The sequence below is a fragment of the Akebia trifoliata genome, chromosome 8 (assembly GCF_017979445.1).
Source record: "Akebia trifoliata isolate Shusen 1 chromosome 8, ASM1797944v1, whole genome shotgun sequence".
NCBI classification, from domain to species: Eukaryota; Viridiplantae; Streptophyta; class Magnoliopsida; order Ranunculales; family Lardizabalaceae; genus Akebia; species Akebia trifoliata.
This window is the reverse complement of record NC_141382.1, coordinates 46,155,071-46,161,381: the sequence shown is the minus strand read 5'-3', so window position 1 is coordinate 46,161,381 and position 6,311 is coordinate 46,155,071.

Here is a 6,311-nt window from a genome sequence, read left to right as displayed (position 1 = left end):
TGGATTTATGACATTCCAATATAGTTTCTAAGAGACCCTACTTCGATGGAAATGTTTTGAAAAGGAAGAAAAAGTCATTTTCAAGGTGTATGAAAAAAAAAATTCAAGATTTTTTCAAAAAAATTTCTTTGTTTTTATATGAAAATTGATTAAGGATGGATTTTTTTTTTATTTTTAAAAATCATCTACACAAGTCATCATGTCAAGTTTTTAGTAGATTTTTCCATATATTTTAGTTGAAAAAAATTCAAAAAATGAAAATGGGTGGATTTTACCTACGTCAAGATTGTCAAGTTCAACATTTTTATTGTCGAGTTTGATATTTTTTAAAAATTGTCAAATTTAACGATAAAAAATGTTGAACTCAACGATAAAAAGTGGTGAGCTTGATAGTAAATTAAAAGTGGTGAGATTGACAATAAAAATATTGAACTAGATAATAAATAAATAGTTTCGACATGGTAGAAACATTTTGGAATATCAACTCCGTTCTTCATTTTTGCTAAATTGTTGAAATAAATAAATAAATACATCTAAGTACTTAAAATTAGAAGTATATCATTTTCATTCACCATTCACGATAAAAATTCGTCAGAAATGATTGCAATCGTCGTTGGAAATCTAAAGTATGTGAAGAAGATGAAAAAAAGCGTAATTTGGGTATTTCAAGAATATTATAACGTGAGATAAGGTTGAGAGAATATTATTTTATTTTTATTTTTTTTACTAAATGGATTATTAAGTTAGGTCGCAAAACTTAGGGACTATTTAGAAAGAAATCCTTCCATCAAGGTCCTTTTAAGTAAATTTCCTTTTGGATAATTCCACCCATGGTTTTAAAATCAGGTATCTTATCTTGTCTCGTCTCATTCCCTACTGATACACTGAGTGGATTGGTCTACATCATCACCTTACATGAATAGTATCTTTTAAATTTATTTAATATTATATATTTAAATTCAAATAATTGTGATTTTCTTTATTATTATAAAGTAGATTAGTAAATGCTTATTACAATATCTATATATTTCATATAAATAACAATCATTGAAATCAACTTGATTGAGTTGTGGGAAACTCAGCAAATGAGTCAACTGGGATCTTGAACAAGTTTTAAAACCATGAACCCATGACCCATGAGACTGTCAATCCATTTTAAAAACATAGATGTGAGAGGATGTCCTCAATTTGAAAACATAGGGAAGGTTAAATATTCACCAAAACATGGAGGTGTGTCTAGTGTCATGTAAAGGAGATGGTTCCTTCAATTCTTTGAAGCAGGTTAAGGGGGGACAGGATTTTGCCTGTAGAGGCAACTATGAGGAAAAAAAATATTTGTGGGAACAACTAAGAGTGGAAAAAAAATTATTTGTAGAAGCAATAACGTCAGATTTTTCTATCTGTCGCAATAACTCATTGATCCATAGTCTTTGAAAATTCTTGTCGGGGGCAAGTGTCCCCAATGTAAATCCCCCCCTGAGGTCATCCGCTAATAGGCGACTATGAGAAATTTCATGGACAATCACCATTTTGTAACGATGTCAAGAGATTGAACAAACCTAACATTTGAAATGTCCTGATACAATAACTTAAGGCTTTGATTGAAGGTTTGGGTTCTCATGACGAGGGCTCAACGCAGTAAGGATTTGATCTGATAACTCATATAGGTTCTAGATTAATCATATCTTGATCGGATAATATGTGAGACAAATTTCTTGGAAAAATGTTATTGATTATTTTTGTTTTTAACATTTGTTAAGTGTTATTTTATCATTTAATGTATGAAATACATTTTTTTGTGATAATTAAAAGAATTATTCTTATTTTATTTTTTTATTTATTTAATGTTTTCCTAATTTTATTGAGTTTTCTAAAAAAAAATTTAAAACTTTTCCTTGCCAAATTATTCTCCAACTCTGACTTAATTTGTCATCTCTCTGAGTAAGAAAAATATTCAAGAGAATGTGGATAGAGATGGTGAAACCAATTTTAAAATATTTATATAACGAGTTAAACTCATTTTATTTTGTCTAATTATTTGTGAATCTTTATGGAATCCATGCACCATTACAAAAGAAAAATTACCTTTATACAAAAAGGTATGTAAAAAAAAAAATTATGAAATAGATATATTTTTGAAGGCTAATAATGTCTATCAAAGTCGTGATGTTAGCATTCTCCATATATGTATAAGTTTAACTAAAAAGAGATATATCAAAGAGTGAAGATGCATTGGAGTGTATATTTCTGGGTCTTACGATGTGGTACTTAGTCTTATCCTATAGCTATTTTGTAAAAATGATCATCTATTTTGCAAAAATGGTCAAATTGACCATATTTTTTAATGAGAAATGCTAACGTCTAAGACCTCATGGGGATGTTAGTATCGTCCAACACTTTTTTTTTTTCAATAATATCCCTCATCGTTTTATCTTTTAGTGAAAAAGACAATGGTATGTTAGTCTTTTATACAATAAATATATTTATTATATTGACAATGATTGTCAAAACATTTAGGGTATGTTTGATTGCACATGAAAAATAGGGTGGAAAATCAATTTTCATGGAAAATGACATTTTTCAAATGTTTGATTGCACATGGAAATGGAAATTCATTTTCCACCCCATTCAAAAAGTCCACTAAATCATGGATTTCACTTTCCCACCCATATAGGTGGGAAAATGAAATTCACCCATATTTTCTATCCTCAATTCTTCCCTACCACCACCACTACCACCACCACCACCATCACCACCATTACACTAACCTCGCCGTCGCTGTCGGCTCCGTCTCCGACCACCTTCTCTCTCTCTTTTCTTCTTTTTCTTCTTCTCCTTCTACTCCATCCCTCACCTCCTCCGCCACTACCACCATCACATTATCCCTCCATCTTCCTCACTTACCTCCGTCGTCGCCACCACCGTCGCCGCCGCCGTAGTCGCCATCGTCGCCTTATTCGCCACATCCTCTCCCCTCCCTCTTCCTCTCCCCCTCCTCTCATCTTCTTCCTCCTTCTCCTCTTCTTCTTTTTTCTCATATTTTTTCATGTTTTTATCCAAATGAAATCAAACAATGGAATTTGATTTTCCAACCCTACCTATTTTCCACAACTAATTTTCCATGGATTTCAAATTCCATGAAAAGTGACTTTCCATATAATCAAACATACCCTTACTAGAAAAAAAATTTTAAATGCTCATAGCATTTATTATGTAAAAAACCAATACATTATTTTCTATTTCACTAAAAGACAAAAATAGATAAGGGTATTATTGAAAATGAATATGCTAACATCCTCATGAAATATTGAACGTTAGCATTCCTTTTTTTTAATATTTATATTTATATTTATAAAAAATGTCTAACTCATTACACCTCAAAGGAGAGTATAAACCCCACTCCCACACTTCAGATCTTGCCACTATTAAAGCTTAAAATATTGGCCCATCATCTCAGTCCGTGAACCATAAAAAATAAAAATAAAAAGTTTAAGGCCATGTTAATTCGACTAACCTTTCAAACAAAAAAAGTAGTCAAATCGAATGGCTACGAAGCATCTTTTACAAATAATGAATCCAAAGACTAAAATTAATTTATTATTTTAATTTTGTTGTTGTTATTGTGTATATGGGTCTACTAGATTCAATATTAATTGTTTCTTTATTTTTTCGCATTGGAGGAGTAGTAATGTGAACTCTAATTGTGAATTTCAAGTGGTTCACACCATATGTAGGAGAAACCCATATTTAATATTAATTGTTTCCTTGTTTCTTTATCATTTCGGGTTAGGGGAGTAGTAATGTGAACTCTTAAGTGTGAATTTCAAGTAGTTCACACCATATGTAGGGTAGTATTTAATAGGAAAAAACATAAAAAATTATGAGAGGTTGGACCATAATGCCCGACTATCAAGCTAGGTAGACGACCTATTTAACTAATTAAAGGGCCCACAACCCACATGCATCAATTAACTGTATCACGTAATAAATAATAGATAATCAAATTGGTCAAATTCCATACGACTTTTTAATACATACTTCAAAGGGCACATCTTCTATGGACATTTGTTCTAAATATTTTAAATTCTACATGTTGTCTTTGTGCTTTTTGCCCACATAGAAGAATACATTTAGTACAAGTTAAAAAAAATTTAGATTTGTATAAGAGCTTTGAATGTAATTAATTTGTTTTTCAAAACTTTCCAAGTATACGATCAAATGGTTATTAATGCTTATTATTTATTAGTTTTTATTATTTTTTTTTATTATAACTCAAGGAGTATCCCCACAAATGGTTATTCAGAGGTTGCACTTGATTTTGAACTCACAACCAAAAAGAGCATACTCTTGTCACACTTCTGATGGGATAAAGTTAACTAATTTGCATTACGTTTCATTATAAATTTGTGAACCCGTTCAATGCCGATTAGCTTAAACTTTTATTTTTTGATAAATAAAATTTTATTAAAGAAAAAAAAAATTGAAAAGGAGGTGAACAAGTGCAACCAAGAAATGAAATGGACAACCACCTTAGCATAAAGTCTTCAAAATCTTTGAAACGCTTTGGCCTAAAAAAAAAAAAACATAATATGCAAAATAAAGATGATAATGAGTATTTTTTTTATATCAACATAAAAGAAAGGAAATAAAGAACATTTTATTATTTTATATATATATATGTTTTTCTTCTGAAGTAAACCGTCAATTTTTCAATAAATTTTATCTTCGCTTTGTAACAAATAATCATTGAAGACGAGTTTACTTAATTTTTTTTATCATTATCTTTAAATCTACTTCAAATGAACATTGCAATCGCAAAGATACGAAACTCTTATACCTACTTTCGGTTGCCTATCACAGCCATGATGCAAGAATGTCACGCCTAATTACTTTGGTGACCTAAATACTAAAATTTATATTTATCAATGATTTCTAACCATTAATTTAACAGCTTAACATCTTAATTTATTAACAACAAATCTCTACTTGAATTTTTTTTTTTTTTTTTACGTAGATTCATTGATTTGTCTCGGCCCCAATAATACTGAGTTGACTTTTCGATGTCATCTCTTCTTAGCCTAATATAATCTTTTAATATTATATATAAATAATTCGTAAATGCATAATAACAAAATCTATATTTGATATAAATAACAAACATTTAAATCAGCTCCGCCAACAAGTTGATTTCAGTATTAATCAAGTTTTAATACCATGAGCCTACACTAGGACAAAACAATTCGATGTGACCCAAATTGGATTTCGATCCAATTAATGACTTTTCTCATCACAATTTTTAGAGAACTGTTATTGACACCTCAACTTTTACTTATTATACCCCAATTTTGTAAATTATATATCACACCCAAATTAAATATTAAAACACACTCTTCAAACATTACAAAGATAATTGTAATCTCAACATTATAACAGTGTTATTCAAGCAATTTCAATTGTGGTTTATAATTATGATTAGTGTCATATAAAATCCTAATTTAAAAAAAAAAAATAATAATAACAACTAAAGAACTTCTATTGGCACTTAAAGTCTTAGTTATTCTCCATCATTCACTAGTTTTCTTGATTTTAATTTGAGTGTATTAAGAAAAAATTGGGATGCCTATAGCAGTTCTCTTAATTTATATTTGTCTCACACATCATCGGATTAAGTTGTGATAATCTGCCTTAGACCAGGGGCGGATTTACAGTGGGGGCAATTGCCCCCACAAGAATTTTTAAAATCAATAGGGAGGTACTAATAATTTTTAAAAAAAATTAACATTCTACTGCTTTGCCCCCACAGAAGTTTTGAAAATTTTTCTATTTGTAATTTGCCCTCACAAAAAATTTTAACATTCTATTGCTTTGCCTCCATAGAAAATCAGAAAATTTTTCTATTTGTAATTTGCCCCCAACAAAAACAAAATCCTGGCTCCGCCCCTGCCTTAGACATGTGGCATACTCAATTGACACTCTGGACCGAGAACTCTTTTGGATCGTAGATGTGCATTCCTCAGGATACAAAACACAGTTTCCCATAAAAAGTTGTAGTTCCGTATCTCGAGGAATGACCCGAATCTGTCACAGCAGAGGTGTCAAATAAGTATGCCACGTGCCTAAGTCAGATTATGACGGATTGAATCCGTTTTCAATCGTACGGAGTGGACTATCTATTGGCATATTATTCTGAGACAAACACGGCTACCACAGTAGACACGTTCACACGTGACACAAAGAAAATATCTTGAGGAGGTTTTGCTGGTATACTTGAATCAATGACATCAGACAGAAATTTGAATTAGAAACCAGAG